The 7,987-nt window shown below is 37.1% G+C and overlaps 1 non-coding gene across 1 annotated transcript; it reads right to left on the bottom strand.

Annotated features, from left to right (window-relative positions):
- Positions 1–541: 541 nt before the first annotated feature.
- On the bottom strand, positions 542–614 carry TRNAT-UGU (transfer RNA threonine (anticodon UGU)). Its single transcript has one exon. It is a non-coding gene; the product is annotated as a tRNA-Thr (tRNA).
- Positions 615–7,987: the final 7,373 nt, after the last annotated feature.

Here is a 7,987-nt window from a genome sequence, read left to right as displayed (position 1 = left end):
AATCACAGAATGGTTGAGGTTAGAAGGGACCTCTGGAGATCATCTAGTCCAGCCCTCTCCTCAAGCATGGTTACCTAGAGCACATTGCAAGGATCACATTCAGGCAGGTTTCAAACATCTCCAGGGATGGAGACTCCACAACCCTCTAGGGGTTGTGGCAGCGCTCACCTGTGCCAGCGCTCAGTAACTCCCAAAGGCTGGGACTGAGGGTGGGTTTCGAACCCATGCGTGTGGAGCACAATGAATTAGCAGTCCATGAGGGTGGGTTTCGAACCCATGCGTGTGGAGCACAATGAATTAGCAGTCCATCGCCTTAACCGCTCGGCCACCTCACCTCCTAAAAACCTTGGGGAAGGCAGCATTAACCCTCCCCTCTTTCTTTCCCTTCTCTAAATAACCCAACACCTGCACTCCTACCAGTAGCAAATGCTCCATTCAGCCAAGTCTTGCCTTTCTTGCTGGTGGCCTTCCTTGAAGCCCGGTGCCACCATCATTTTACCAGTTCACAGGGTAAAAGCCACTGCCACACTCCCTCTTGCACAGGCTCCAGTGAGATTTGAACTCACGACCCCTGGTTTACAAGACCAGTGCTCTAACCCCTGAGCTATGGAGCCCACATGAAAACAAGCCCTGAAAGGGGCACTCAGATTTGATCTGCAGTCAAACGCTTTACCACTGAGCTATACCCCTGATTAATTATAGAGTTAAGTGTTAAGGAGCATAAGGTTACTTCAGATGAACTGATTCAATTACTTTTCTGTCTTTTGCTTGATAGAAACATTGGAAAAGATGTGAATTTGTAAGGTGATGGGTAAAATAAAATTATTTCACACTTATATTTTTAGTTTTAATTCTTACCCCTTAATTTCCATTGTTTTATTTTCTTTTCAAAGGTCCTCAGATGGAAGCAAAATATTTTGTTTTGAGTCAAATGATATATCTTACTCCTTTATATAGAAGTATATCTTTCTATATACAAATCAGTTTTCTCAATACATAAAACTTTTCTCATCAGTTGATTCTGTTAAGATTGCACCTGTTATTTAATTTTCCTTAAGCTCAGCATTTAAATCTGAAAATAAATTATTTATTCAGACTAATTATGACAGAAGACATTATTCTGAATATAATTCCTTATTTTTTTAAGCTTGTTCATATTTTTTTCTGTGATTCATAGCAACTAGAACTGAAGGGCTTATGATCTATTTTGTGTGAGTACTGTGATTACATGGTCCTCAAAATGAGCCTGAAGGATTTACTTCAGACGACTGGTAAAAAGCCTCACTGAAGGTCTAGTTACGTATTCTTGCATACAGTAGTAACTTGCAGCATCGATAGCCTGTTGCACAGTGTTGTGTTGCAATTCCTACCACTTGAATAAGGCTTTTTTCTCCTACTGCACCCATTGACATGTATAGTAAAAATAAAATCCAGCTCCTCCTGTAATATTAAATGTCTTAGCTTCATTATAGGCAACAGAGCACAGTGATCTGTAGAGACTGATGATCCAGAGAGTGATTTGTTATGCAATATTACAAAATATGTTACATACAGGTGTGAAAGTGCTTCTGTTTATTGGAAGACTAATAAGTGGCTTCCTGGTTAGCCACCCTAAAGCATTAAACACATTTCGAGTACGAGCTGGGCTCATTTAGGATCAGCTGCAGCCCGTTTTGCGCCGTATTGTTCTAACCAGCTACTATGCTATAACACAGTTAAAGGAAGTCTTCACCACGACATTTTGCTGCATCAGCCATTATATATTAAAGGGTAACATCAAGTGGAATTTCTTTCATTAGACTGTAGTATCTAGGACTTGATTTATTTGTCATCCACATAGAACCCTTAGATTTGATGTAGCACCTAAAAGAAACATATCATTTTTGGATTGAAATCTGAAAATCATATAAGACACCTCATGACTTCCTCGATGGGAGTAAGCACCTATGTTTAGGCAACTGAGTTAAGTTGTGAGGGTGAGATATCAATATATCTGTGAGTTGTCCACTGTTTATACATTCAGTGGGATGAAAGAGGTGATTCTAGAACATCATTCAACTGACCTGTTTTGTACATCCACATTAGGGCAAGACAAATCACAATCTGCATATGCCTACTTTTCCTCATTACCTCTGGAGAAATCTGGATGACTTGCTCAGCTCAGATTGTACCTTCTACAGTTTGAAATTAAGTGAAAGGAACCTCACTCAGCATGATTTGGGAGGATGGCTAGTTTTTTCAAAAGATCTGATGTTCATAAACCAAACTGTGTAACTTGACACTAAAAGCTTTTCCCGCTGTTGGGAAATGAATGAAATCATAGATGTGTAACAGAATGAGGCATCAAACTTTCTATTCTAGAGTATCCAGTTGCAAAGGAGAATCTGAATTTTTGAGAGCTGACATGAATTTTCTGCTAAATATTACAGAACATTTCCTTTACATTAAGCAGTAGGAGATACTTAATGATATACTTTTCAAGAATCATGGCTTGCCAGTTATATGGCATCCACATAAAACTATCTTCCTATAGCAAACAAATTACTTACAGATAGAGGTTTTTTTTTCTACTTTGATCTCAATCTGTAATTAAATTGACAATCTCTAGGATCACTTAGAGGTTTGTAAGATCTGCTTAAACTGTAGTCTCACAAACGTCAGTTCTCCAGATGATAGGTTCCAGGGGAACTTTTTCTTTTTCTTTCTTTAGAAAAAGCAAACCTGATTCAACATTGCTATACAGTGCTATAAAAATATATTTAATTAAATTAGGTTAAGAATTTGTAGTTTTAAGAGGTGAATCCCATGCTATAAGGAGGAATATAGGGAGTTCAATCAAATATCACAAAGAATATTTTCTGAAATTCAAACTATACCTAGATTTTCTCTCCTTCTCTTCTCTGTGAGCATGTGTCAAGCTTGCAGTAAGTATGCTATAGATCCTTAAATATTACTCTATCCAATGCATGTGATAAAAACATTTTCTCACCCTTATTTCCTTACACTATTTCAGTGCAGGAGGCACAATGTATGTGCTGCAGTTTCATGCAGAACATCTTATCATGACAAATATTTAATAAATTTGTTTGTTTATTATGTTTCTCTTCTCTTGATAGTCACCAGATGCTAAGATGGCTTCTTCAAGACACTATTTCCTGTTAAATAATTGTATTCTATTTTTGAAAAACTAATTCCGGGTCTATTATTATATCCTGGAAAACATTTGTATTTCCTCATTTCTGCTGATTGCGTGTCACAGTAATGCTCGCAACAGTATCCTTTTTTCTTTCTTTTAAATATGGAGCATATGCTTTTCTCAAGTAATAACAAGATGTAGCATAAAAATAAACCCTCAGTTATTTTTGTATTGTCCTTAGCAGCTATACTCTAACAAAATTGCTCGTCATACATGTCCACATTGAAGCCCTGAGTTGTTTGTGTCTTCCAGCAGTTGTATTTATCTTATATTTCCAGAAAAGCAAAGTTGGACATCCCTCTGCCATAGTGCTGAGGCATATCAGTTCTTCCTCATGCCTCAAATAGGATTGTTCATGATAGGATCATAGGATAGTTCAGGTTAAGTCCAACCTCCTTCTTCAGAGCAGGATCAGCTGTAAGGTCAGATAAAGCTTTATCCATTTGGGTCTTGAAAACCTCCAAGGATGGAGACTGTTCTATTGCCTGACTGTCCTCAAGGGGAAAATATTTCTCTTTATATCCAGTCCAAACCTCTCTTCTTTCAACTTATACCTGTTTTATCTTGTCCTCCCACCAGGCTTCACTGTGAAGAATCTGGCTCCATTTCCTTTCATTTCTATTTCCATTTAGGTCCGATTGCAGACTGCTATCAGGTTCTGTTAAATCAACCTCTTCCCCAGGCTAAATAAATCCCTCTCCCTCACAGGGCAGTCTTTCCTCATTGGGCAGGTACTCCAGCTTCCAATCATTATGGTGCCCCTCCTCTGAACTTGCTCAGTTTATTGTACTACAGGGTCCAAAATAGGATGCAGTATTCTAGATGAGGACTAATAAGAGCTGAGTAGAAGAGAAAAATCATTGTCTTTAATCTTCTGGTCGTGATTCTGTTTATGCAGCCAAGGAGCGTGTTGGCTGCCTTTAAAGACACTGCTCGGGGAACTGCTGCCTCATGTCCAGCTTGTTGAACCCCAGAGACTTTTCCACAGGGCCCCTGCCCCGCCATAAGTCCCCAGCCAGTGTCATTGCAGGTGATTCTTCCTTCCCAGGAGGAGAACGTTGGGACATTTGTCCTTGATGAATTTCAAAAGGTTTCTATCAGTCCATGCCTACAGCCTGACTGGGTCCCTCTGCATGACAGCCCTTGCATATACCGACAGCATCTCCTAATCTGGTGTCACCTGCAAACCTGACCAGAAAGCACTCTGTCACCTCCTCCAGGTCGTTAATAAATATGTTAAATAGGAAAGGTACCAGGAGATATGTGACAGAGATATGCCTTTACTTTGAACCTGGGGATGATGCAATGTTGTCGTTGCCATTTGCTTACTCCTGTCCGCAGTGATGCAACATACTCTGATTTGGCAAGAGTATGGCAATGGTCGCTTTTAGGCCAGTTCCAGCCCAGTGTAATGATTTGCCTATTTTGTCTCATTAAATATGTTCTGATCAAATATTTAATGCATGATTTCTGATGCTCTTAAAGTCCTGGACAAACCTAGGAATAGGATACCATGGTATACTATGTAATTTGGCTCCTTTGGGACTTATGAATGCCTTATTATTATGTTATTTTTGTTCTAAACTTCTATATCATGTTCCATATACAGTGCCTGTATGGGCATAAACTTTTAGCCTTCTCCTCCCTCAGACAGTAGCCACAGACATGTACTTTTAAGGCTTTATCTCCAGGCTTGTGACAGAGACACTGGTGATCTCAGAGATCCCCACACTGAGATCTGAAACCTAGAAGAGGGCCAAAGGCTGCTGTTAGGTAGCTGGCTGGAGACAGTCCCAGTGGGAGAGGTCTGGTTGTCCTCTATCCGTGAAAACCTACCCGAGAGAGGAACTGGCAGCTATCAAAGGTGTAGTTGTAGCCCCTTTGTTACCTTTTTATATATCTCTTAAATTTGCATGCTGGTCTTTCTAGCAACAAAACTTCATATTTGAATGTGGTCTTTTTACATTTTTTGAGGATCCCAGGTCTTGCAGTCAGGATGGGAAATTTATCCTAGGAAAGGAATAGGGCAGGAAATTTGTCCTAGATACAAAAAGAAGTGCAGAATGCCACACTTTTTTTTTAATATAAAATATCAGAAAATTTGTTTTGTCCAATACATATTTCTCATATCAGTTTCGGCTGGGAACTGACAGGTTAAAGGTTATTCTGAATATAATATGGTTGAATGTGGCTGACTATATGTCAACAGCGAGCTTTTATTAGAAATATCAAAAGCTATGTACTACTCCACATTAAGAGGTTTAGCCAGAACATTTAAGGGAATACTAAGAGATATTCAGAAACTGGAGAGTATTCAACAGAGAACCACTAAGATGGTCATGGTCTTAAAGCAAATTACTAGTAAGAAGAGGGTGAGGTAGTCATTGGTCTGATGAAGAGACTAAACGGCAGTCAACTGAATACAAACTGAAATTCTTTTAACGACATTAACAAATATGATGGTGCCATACTCATTCCAGGAATGGCAGACAATATAACAAGAGACAGAAGCCAATTTTGCCATATGAAGTTCAAGCTGGACCATAGGGATAAAAAAAAATCTCTAAAACACATGGCAGTGTTGGAACAGCTTGCTCAGAAAGCTGTGAAATCTCCATGTATGAAGAATCCGTGAAGACCTAGTAGGGAAAAAAAAAAAAAAAAAAAAAAAAAAAGACTAACCTGGCCTAGTACTGATAGCACTGATGATAATTCTGCTTCAAGTGGATAGCTAAATCCTGATAAAGGAATAAATATAGACTGGCTACTCTGTCATATGCCATAACCAGGTTAAAGGATTCTCAAGGCTCTTCCGTGATCAACCTGACAGTTACTCTAGAAACTAAAAGTTAATTACATCTGATTATTCAACATGAAAAGCAGCACCATCAATCTTACGTATAATAACTGTGTGATAAGTTTATTAGATGATAGTCTAGATCTACATCAGAGCCAAACATTTTTCTTCTTCAATCCATGAGACACCTGTAGCAATCTGTCAATGAGATACTCTGAAAAAAAATACAAAGAATCAGCATATTTTCTGTTGTAACTGAGATAGGCTTTGAAAAAAAATATATATATAGGGGAGGAGGTAGAAAGGAATGTAATTCTGGCTTAGCAGTTAATGCTGTAATCCAGTAGCAAGCATTTGATTTCAAAGGGGAAGATACGAAACTGTATTTTTTTCTTCTTAATAAGATATGTCTCATTATAGTGTCTTAAAAAAAAAGCAGAAATGAAACTTAACTGCCATACTCACCTTTTTACCTGGTTGCAGAGTACCATGAGCAAGATTAAAGAGGAGCTTAACAATAAGTTTTGTCTTAATATATCTTGAAATATAAAGCCCACATAGCTGGAAGTTTAGATTACAGTCTGAAATAGGTTCATATTGTAATAATCTAGACAGCAACAGTGTAAGACAAGTAATCTAAAAATATTTCAGAAGCCCAGAGTAATCATGAGTTGCCATCATGAAAAAAATTTGATAAAGATTTTTTTTGCATTTAATTCACTTAAATTTGGAATTAAAAGGGAAAAAAAAGGTTCTTCTACATTGAGAGCTACCTTCAATGAAAATTGTTGAAGAATAAATTAACTATAAATATAAAAAAGTACAATATCGATCACAAGGAAACTCTTACAAAATGCTGGACTATGTTGGTGGTGGAAAAACATCTTTCAGCAGATACTTAAATAATAGTGTACAATTTCCAGCACTCAGCGATGCAGTTTTCCAAACATATTTCAGAACTTGATAAAAAATTGATAAACTCTGTTAGTTTTCGTAAAAGGAAACTACCCTCCACACCTCAGAAAAGCTTCATGGTATTTCAAAATAAATACTTCACTATTATCAATGAATTAGCGATATGATATTTGATTCTAGTTCAATAAAAGCCATGGTGTGCCTGATTCCATTGTGTGATAAGTAGGATAAAAAGGTGTCTCTTAATAGTTCTGTAAAGACTTCGAAAATGAAATAACTGAATCATTTTGAAGTATGAATATACTTACTTAGAAAAAAGATTTCTTTTAAATATATTACAACATTAAAAAGGAGGTTGGTATTTTAACAAATATGTTGACTAAAACATTAGGTAAAAGAAAACAAAAAGAAACAAGAAATGTGATGAATTTTGAAGTCTTCAAGTTTCAAAGAGCAGAATAAGCTTATAATTTTGAAATATTATAGGAAAATCTTTCCTGATCTTTCATTCATTTCTGCCAACTACTATATGAATTTGAGATGTCATTGTAACTCTCTGTCACATATGTTTTTCTCTGGAAGAATAACTCAGAACTATTAACTTCATAACATTTATACAGTACTTTTAAAATGGAAAACACTTGAAGGCCAAACTCAGGACAATATTTGTACCAACATAGATCTCAACTTAAGGCTTCACAGAATATGACATAGTGGCAAAACAAAATGGCTGGAGTGAAGATCTGAAATGTAGAAGTAAAGATGTGAGAAGAATTAATTTTCCAGTTCATTGACTGAAGTCAAAATTAGGAGAGAGCGGGGATGGAGAGAAAAAAAAATACTGTGTTTTATTTTAATCCAATGTATATATATATTACATTTCTAATTGAAACTGTGATCTAGGTAGGCATCATGTTAGATTTAGTGAAATATTTTCCTTTCAGTCATTTAATGAAAAGAAAGTGATGACAATGAATGAATACATTTAGACTCAAATCATTCAGCCGGGGTATTTCCCTGCTGCCTGGCTGCCCAGCATTTAAACCACTTCACCACAACATATGAGACTCCAGAAATAG

Source organism: Rhea pennata, chromosome 1 (genome assembly GCF_028389875.1).
Source record: "Rhea pennata isolate bPtePen1 chromosome 1, bPtePen1.pri, whole genome shotgun sequence".
Classification (NCBI taxonomy): Eukaryota; Metazoa; Chordata; class Aves; order Rheiformes; family Rheidae; genus Rhea; species Rhea pennata.
The sequence above is the reverse complement of the archived record's forward strand: the minus strand, read 5'-3'. Positions and strand labels throughout refer to the sequence as shown.